The 8,851-nt window shown below is 52.3% G+C and overlaps 1 long non-coding RNA gene across 1 annotated transcript; it reads left to right on the forward strand.

Moving 5' to 3' along the window:
- The first annotated feature begins 323 nt into the window (after positions 1-323).
- Positions 324-3,503, forward strand: LOC132000702 (uncharacterized). The gene is made up of 2 exons (XR_009399434.1): positions 324-470; positions 3,239-3,503. It is a non-coding gene; the product is annotated as an uncharacterized LOC132000702 (long non-coding RNA).
- The last annotated feature ends 5,348 nt before the right edge of the window (positions 3,504-8,851 follow it).

Here is an 8,851-nt window from a genome sequence, read left to right on the forward strand (position 1 = left end):
AGAGAGAAGGAAATGGAGAAAGAAAGAAGAGAAGGAAGGAAGGGAAGCAGAAAGGAAGGAAGGAAGGATGGTAGGTAGGAAGGAAAGGAAGGAAAGAAAAGAAAGGAGGAAAAAAGAGAAGAAAAGAAAAACAAAAGAGGAGCAAACCAGAGAGGAGTGAGCCAAGCCTAGCTGAGCTGGTGGGCTCTGTCCAGGCAGGACCGCCTAATCTGCACACAGCATCTCTTGGAAGGGGCACTTTGCCAGGAACACTGGAAACTTCTGACCTTTGGAGTCTGCTTTAAATTTCACCTAGCTCTTTCACATTTGTTGGTGCGCTTGCTTCTGACAAATCCCTGAGGCAGGTATTACTTTTGCCCCTATCAGAGAGGCTACAGGATTTGCCAAAAGTCACACAGCAAATGGCATCAGATGACTGTCTTTCCTTTGGTTGGGCTCCTTGCTCATCAGACAACCTCCTGATGAATCAGGTGAGCCTGATAAAGGGACGGGTGCTCTAGGTGGGGACTTAGGGGGTTCTATTGATTTGTGGAGGTCTCTGCTGCCTTCCGAGGATCCTAGACCTGGCCCAGAACGGGTGTTCTCTAAATATTTGTGGAGAGTATAAAAATGACATGTTCCTTCTCTGGAGGAGTTGCCAGCCTGGTGGAAGAGGTAGGGCTGCTACACATATAAGGCTAAAATAAGCTAGAACATGAAAAGGGCCCTCAGAGGGATACGCAATGCCACTGGAGGCTGGAAAGGAGGAAAGTAGGTGGGCTGGGGGAGCAGGAATTCTGGGAGAAGTGTTGAATGTTCTTGAAGGAGGGGTTCCTTTCCACAGGTGGGCATGGATGGGCGTAGGTGCACAGTGACAGTTCTGTGGTCCAGCCCCTGCCCACCTGACTATCAAACCCCGTGTTGCCCACAACCAGCCACGCCAAACTAGTGTCCCCTCCGCCCCTCTGTGCTCACCACTCCCTCTGGCTGGAACACCCCTCCCTTTCCCTCCCTTCTCTCCTCCCCGGTGGGGTGGGGGTGTGGGAGGTTTGGGGAATGGCGAGGGGGGGGGTGTGCCCCTTCCCTCCCTATTAGCCATCCTGACCCCCTCCTCCTAGCGCTCCCATGGCAACCTGGGCTTCCTGCCTTGGGCCCTAACTCAGGGAAGGGGCGGGGCACCCAGCCGGCTGCTTCCTTGCCTCACCCCTCCAGCCCCGCAGGACTGTGAGCTCCTTGAGAATGGACTGTCTTTTATTTTAGAAATTCCGGCAACTAATCTTCAGCTGGGCCAGGGTAAACATTGAATAAAGATTCATCGATTAGGGGCGCCTGGCTGGCTCCGTCAAAGAAGTGTTGACTCTTGATCTCCGGGTCATGAGATTGAGCCCGACACTGGGTGTAGAGATTATCTAAATAAATAAGACTTAAAAAAAAAAAAAGAGAGAGATTCATAGGGTGGGTGGGTATCCAATTTTTGTGGGGCCTGTGGGTGGATAATGAAAACTAAGGCTGAAGCAGAAGACTGGGACCAACCCATCGGGCAAGGTGGGAGTCAGGGATGGGTGACCCACGGAGACACTGGAGCACTAGGTGACTGCAGTAGCTGAGGGTGTCCACTGACCGGATGGCTGGGACATGAAGGCTGGAGCAGAGAAAAGAGAGACCACCAGGGAGGAAGGCCTGAGGGCTGCTCCAGCATCTTGTCAGCAGGTGTCAGGGGCATTTGGTGAGCCTGCACAAGCCCCCCAGGTTCTTTTCACACCTGGGCTCACTGACAGAGTGAGTTCAAACCCTGCAGCTTGGCCTCCGGCCAGAGCCGTGACCTCACCCTAGCCCAGAGGGCCTGTAACAAACATGTGACCCAGCAGCCAGCCTGGGCCCAAGCCGCAGGAAGGGAAGGGAGAAGCTCAGCTAAGGAGCAGGGGGGGGGGGGGGGGGGGGAGGGCTGGAAGGGGGGTGGTCTTTTCCAGATGAGGAGTGACCTAGTTTCTTGAAGTCTGTTCTTTCGTTTGTCCATTAATTGATCCATTCAACACACTTCTATTGAGTGCCTAGATTAAGTGCTGTGGAGAGAGAAGTTCAAGGGCAAGGATGGGGGGGGGGGGTCCAGGTGGGGAGGAAGGAGGAGGGTCCAAAGTTCACTGCCTCATTCAAAGAGGCAAACAATTATGGAGCTTTACCAAGGAACCCCTGTGGCTGTGGTTCCCACCTCCCAGAGGTCCTGGTCTCTTTCTGCCCAGCCTGCTGCCCCAGCCCAACCCTCCCAAGTCCTCTTGTTGAAATCACCTGCCTAAAGGTGTCCGAAATGTCCCCTCCCTTCCCATTTGCTGTCCCCAGGAATGCTTTCTCCCTCCTCTGGGCCTCTTGGTGCTTTGGTTTCTGTCTCTCCCTTTTGTGTGTCTGCTTCTCATCCTTCCTCCAACTAAACTACGTGAGTCTTAAGGATGGAGACAGCTTTCTATCTCCTACAGCACCCGAGTACACTAGGTGCTCAGCAGAAGTTTGTTGAATGGATGCATTAATAAACGAAGGAATGGTCTTCAAGAACACAGGTCATTTCTCATCTGGAAAAGACAACCCCACTCCCAAACTCCTGTCGCCCGTCCTGTTCCCCACACCCCCTACTCCTAGCTGAGCTCTTTCCTTCCCTTCCTGGGCCCCTCAGAACCAAGAACAGCATCCTAAGCTCAGAAAACATCCATCGAATGGAGATGGATCCCATCCTGGCACCCACACCAGCTTCCTTGGTGGCTCCTCTAGGTTAAGTCAAATGTCATATGTGCCCTACAGGCCTGTCTGCCTCTCTCCCTCTTCGTTCTTCCTCCTTTGCTCCAGTCATTCCAAAATAAGTACACTGTCCAAAGCCCACTGCTCTGTGGCTCACCTTTCTTGACCCAAGAGGTACATGCTCTTCCCTGTGGAATGTCCTTTCCCCATTTCTGTACCTGGTACACTTCTGCTCCTGATGCAGCTCAAAGATCTCCTCCTCCTCCTGGAAGCCTTCCTGGCTCTCTTGCCACCCATACCTTCTCTTGATACTGTCGGACACTGCTGCTCTGTGAAGGAAGAGTGTGTTTACAAGCTCTTTAAGGGTATGGACAAGTCTTGTTTGATGATTTTAGCCTTAGTGCCAAGGGTCCAGGCAGCTGGTAGGTGCTCCCTAGAAGTTCAGTAAATGCATGAGTTAATTAATATCTGAAGAAATGCTAGTGATTTTAGAGACACCTGTCTAATTTTTCTCTTTGGTCCTTGCTCCCAGTGGCAGAAAGGGTGAGGGAAACTCCCTAAAGACACCACATCTGGGATGACATGAGCCCACAATCCAGGATCCCCCTGAAAACTCAACTCTAAGAAGATCCCTTTTTCAAGTTGGCTTAAAAAAAAAAAAAAAATCAGGCGTAGAGTCCGCGGTCTTATTTTTAACATCCAAGGAAGAACTGGAATATGATTTTTATTGTTGTGTTCTAAAAATATTTTTTCTATGGTTTTTGCTTATTCACAATAAAATAGCTTTTGGCATGACAGCATTTTTGCGTAAGTGAAAATACACTTTCGTGAAATAGCATTTTGTGCGATTTCAGGGAAGCAACTATCTGACCTACAGAGGGGGTGCAGGGAGCTGGGGGTGCTCCAGGCAAGATGGTCCCATCCCCCGTAGAGCACCCCAGGGCCTGGCACCGGGAGGTTTGGAGTTTCCAGCATTTTGAGGGATGTCGGCACCAGAGTCTGGGATCAGTCATCCGCAATCAATCAGCAAATATTTATTGAGTGATTCCAGTGCTGGGAGCTGCAGCTGAGTGGAACGGAAGATGCTTGCGAGCCTGGGTTACTTTTCAAGGCAAGTTCCTCTGGCCATATCATCACTACTAATCCAATGAAAAACTGTAACTGACATTCAGTGCAACCCTTGTCCCTGCGACCAGGGTCTGCTTTTTATCTTCTACTGACTTTTCACCAACTCTCTAAGGCAGGTAGCATTATTTCTACTTAACAGATGAGAGAAACTGAGGCTCCAAAGAGGTTTTTCCAGCTGGAGAGTAGCAGATCTGCGATCTGAGTGTGGCTTCTCTGGTTTCAGACCCAAAGTCCTTAGTAATGATAGCCAACATCTGGAGGAGTCTTGCAAGAGTACAAAGTATTTTCCAGGAAATATCTAATTGGATCCTATCGCTATCATGTGAAGTCATAGTGATTATAATGCCCATTTAAGAGATGAGCAAACAGAGGTTCAGGGAATTCTAGCAACTTGCCCAAAAGTCCGTGTTGGTGAATTATATATGTAGAACTTGAGCTGGAGCCAAAGCCTGTGTTCCTTCTGCTACGCCGAAGGAGGACTGGATCGTGGAGTTTGGGCCCCACCCAGCTTCTAGCAAAGCTCTAGAATTCTAGGAAGAGGATTTCATTCTAGGAAGGAAATTCTCACCTAAGAGCCCCAAAGAACCTTCATGCCACACCGTAGCCTTGCCTTGGACTCTGCTCCAGATGCCTGTCTGGGGGAAGAGAGAAAGTAGGGGACTCTTAGGCAGGAAGGGTGGGCCACTCCGGGAGCCCAGCTGGGGAGCAGGAATGTGAGGGAGGGGGAGGGAGCTGCGCCAGGCTCCCGAGGAGCAGGAGGCTTTCCAATGAATGGACCATTGGTGGTTGCGGTTACGTGGGCCAATTGTGGTTAGGAGAGGGAAGAGGCTCCCAAGGAACACTGCATTCCTGCTCCTGTCAGCAACTCAGAGAGCTCTGGACAGGGCAGGAGCACAGGCCCATCCATCCCTCTGGGCTCCAGAGTTAAGCGGGTGCCCTGCATCCTCCAGGCCTCCAGAGCAGGGCTGCAGCCACCGCAGGGCCCAGGGGAACCTTCACCCAGCAGGGGAGGGGCTTTCCTGAAGGGCAACCAGCCTTGGCCTGGAACATCCCTACCGCACCCTGACTTGTTCCCCCAGCCCAAGCACTGCTGAGAAAACATTAGCCTGGCCACTCTGGAGTCCTCTTTTAATTGAGCATAGGGTAAGAGACGACTGGTCAGAAGATGCAGTGCCCTCCTGACTGAAGGCTTCTCCCCCTTGCAGAGCACCTACCGTATTCCAAGACAATATTCTAAGGATTAGACCCATAATAACAACTTTATAGAAGCCCTTTGAAGAAGATGCCATTATTATCCTCATTTTATAGATAAGGAAACTGAGGCATACCAAGGTTATATAACCTATGTGGGGTCATAGCGCTAGCAGGAGGCAGAGTCGAGAGTTTCAACCCAAGAGGTACAGCTATAGAACTGATCTCTTGCTCGTCCCCATCCACGGCTGCACTGGTGAGGGCTCCTCTGACTCATCTTCCTCCCTGGAGAACAGTGCACAGCACCTGCCAACAGGAAGACTTGCCACCGGGCCCCTTGAGAACCTACTGCTGGGCCAGGTCTGCTCCCCTGGCCTGGAGTTTAGGGCGGCCACAGAGATGAGTGCTGTAGGCAGGAGTGGGAGTCACTCATGCCTCTCCTTCCCTCACACAGGGGAACCCTGGAAAGGCTTTCCCTCCCACACTCACGCCCCTCCTCCCGGGGTGGCCGGTGAGGCAGTGGGGAGGGTGGCGGGGAGCAGGACATCCAACATTTTCATTTATCAGTGAAAAAGGTTCCTCTTGGATTTCCCAGTTGGCCTCAGGCAAACCAACACAGAGAGCCCAGGCAAGCAATCCCCTTAAATCACAGGGAGCAGAAGGAAGGGGTCGTTAGCCAGGGTATCTGGCACCTGGACTCTTCCAATCCTCAGGCTCTTCTCTCTTCAGGTTTCTGACTCCCTGTAGTGACTTCTAGAAGCCAAGACACTGGCCCTTGGGGCACTGGGACCTTTCTGGGTCATGACTGGCCCTGCCATGAGTCGGACTGTCCCTGGTGGCCTAGGAGCCCAGGGATGTCATTCAGCTGGCCTGGATGAGCTCAGGACCCAGCATGCAACACGAACTCAACAGTGACCATGCTTATTGCATTAACAGATGAATACAGAGAGCGTAGGTTTTACTTCCTGTTTCTAGGTAATTCTTTTTGTCCCACAGGACCAAAGATAGGAAGTGGGCCTGTGTGCTGCTTGGACACCAGCAGACACCTCATCCTCCTTGTGATTCTCTTTTTCCAATGAAGACTGGAACAAAATTTTCTTCTAGACATTTCCTCAGCTGAGGGGTTGTGACTCTAGGGGGAGTGGGGAGGGGCACTTGGGAAGCCCAAACTGGCTGTGGGTGGTTTGCTTAATTTCTAGATTACATTGATCAGCTCTGAAGAGTTCATGAGAGCAGCCTGAGAGGGCCCATTGCTGCCCACATCCAGGAGACGGTGCCCAGCCTGCTGGTGGCAGGAAGCAGAGGGCAGAGCGGGGCCCCTGATCCAGACAGCCTCCCACCAGTGACTCTGGGTGGCATGCTATGACACCAGCACAGGTATTTCCTCAGCTTCACGGTCAAGGGGGATAGCAGGTTCTCCCCCCAGCCAGGTGAAGAGGGCTCTTAACATCTAGCTTGGTAGTTTTCCACATAGTGGGCTCTTGTTCATTTATCAAATACAAAGTCTTCACGACAGAGGCCTGGGAAGCCAGCTGGCTGAGAGTTACCATTCCCATTGAACTGATGAGAAATCCTGCCAAAGAACCTTCCACTATGGCTGCTTTACCACATTTCGTGCCCCCCACCCAGCCTCTTAAAAGCGGGGAAGACATGTTTAGAAGGGCCGCCTAATGTGGGGAAGGACTGGAGATGGGATACCTAACTTGGTCAGCCCGGGGTCTTAACACCTTCTGGTCCTGAGGAGCACCTTGTCAGGAGCACGGGGGCAGGAAAGCGGTATTCCCTCTCTAGCCCCCAGCATCCACGGCTGCTGCGATCCACACGCACACACCCCGCCACCAGCCACTTCCCAGAGAGCCGTGGGGCCACACTGATGGAGGAAAGAGAGAAGGAGAGAGCGGAGGAAGGAAGGAGGGAGGAAGGATGGAAGGGGAAAAGAGAGAAAAGGAGAAGGAAGGAAGAAAGGAGGAAAGAGGAGGAGAGGAAGAGAGGGAGGGGGAGAAAGAAAGGGGCAGAAGAAAGAACCAGCAAGGAAGCCCATTGTGATGGAAGTCAGCTCTCTGGAAAGGATCTCAGGGGAATATTGCCTGTCAAGTAATTTCAAGGAAATGACATGTCAACGCCCAGCAAATGAGGCTTTCCTCCCACTTCCTGCCATCCACCTCCATTTCTCTTTTCAGCCTCTCTCCTCCCACCCTTGGTTCATCCCTCTGGTAAGCAGGGTCCCTCTCGTACTCCCTTCTGCCCTCCTCCAGGGTCAGCTGAGTGCTGCCCTCTTGATGCTGCTGCGTTAGGAAAGCATCGAAACCAAAATCTTGGATTGTTCCAAATTCCTCCATGCCTCCCCAGTGACCCAGCTCCGGACAAGACTCCCCCGGAAGTCAGTGTGGAGAACGGCAGCAAATCTGACCGGGGAGGGTTCATGGGACCTGGGGCTGGTTCACTCTAGGCCTCACTCTTAAAGCCCTCACCCCAGAATACACCGACTTGTGCAATCCTCTGGAGGCGGTGCCTTTACCTGTCTGGGTTTTCATTTGCTCACTCAAGGCAACTGGGGATGCAAATGTTTCTAATTGTGTGGTTCCAACACTCCCTGCTTGTGGCTAGGCACAGGCAGGCCTCCCCTGGTGTGAACAGCTAAGGAGCTGTGTGCACGTGGAATTGTCCTTCTGGGTTAGGCCTGAGATCCAACAAGGCCTCGCCTGCCCGAGGTCTCCCAGGCAGATGGGCAGGGAGAGGGAGCAGGAGTATTGGTCCAGTGCAGGAAAGATTACAGGAGATGCAGCCCAGGGGAGCCCATCAGGCACACCGTAAATAAGCTCTTCCAGCCTCGATTTCCCCGTGTCCTGTGATAAAGCACATATGAAGTCAAGCAGAGTCACAGCCTCTCCTTTTAAGGAAACAGACATGAGACAGCTGTGAGTCTGGCTGTGGTGTCCTGGTGATCCTGGGCCCTCCTGGTCCCTCTGCGGCTGGAGGCAGACAGAGCTTCCCAGCATCCCACAGCCCGAGATTCCAGAGTGTTCTTTCATAACGAAGCATTTGTTCCATGCCGTCGCCTGCCCTAGAGACTTCTATGTGTCGCCCATTTGACCTCACAACCATTCCTTGGGGGAAAGGGCTTGCCATTGTCATTGCACAAATGGGGAAAGAAGGGCCCAGAAGAATTCAGGGCTTTGTCTAAAGTTACACCGCAAATGAGCGGCAGAGCTGGGACTGAAATCTGGCTCTGGGACTCCCAAGTCCACTGCGCCACTGCTGTGTCATTGCTCACGGTCCCTGTGAGTGGACAGACAATAATAATAACAAGAATAACTACAACAGCAGGACTCACTCCCTTCAGGCCCCATGGGAAACACTTGCACGCGCCATCCCGTTCAATCCTCACCACTTTGGCAAGAAAGGGAAATTAATGTCTAAGTGGCAAAGTCAGGGTTCAGGGAGAACAGGGATGCAGCCGTGGGCCCACGGAGAGGACCGCTGCCTTCCTAGGAGCCTGAGCCAGCGCTGGGTGGTAAAGGAGGGAGCAAGTAAAATTTGACTTCCTTTCAACAAGCCAAGTGGTTTGTCTCCTCACATTACTTCCTCTAACCCGTTATCAGTTGTAAGCACTACTGTGTTGTGTGGGTTTTTTTGTACAAGGGACAAGTGACAAAGCATGCCTGGCGGAAGTAAATCCTTACCTCTTTCCTCTGGCTGGGCTCTGTCTCTTATCTTCCTTCCTCTAGGCTCTGAGGACCCACCACTGGCCAGCACTCCTTAGCTCTTAACCACTCTCAAGCCCCTGAAAGCAGGGACTTGTAGGCACGTCCATTATCATAGCCCC

Source organism: Mustela nigripes, chromosome 14, assembly GCF_022355385.1.
Source record: "Mustela nigripes isolate SB6536 chromosome 14, MUSNIG.SB6536, whole genome shotgun sequence".
NCBI classification, from domain to species: domain Eukaryota; kingdom Metazoa; phylum Chordata; class Mammalia; order Carnivora; family Mustelidae; genus Mustela; species Mustela nigripes.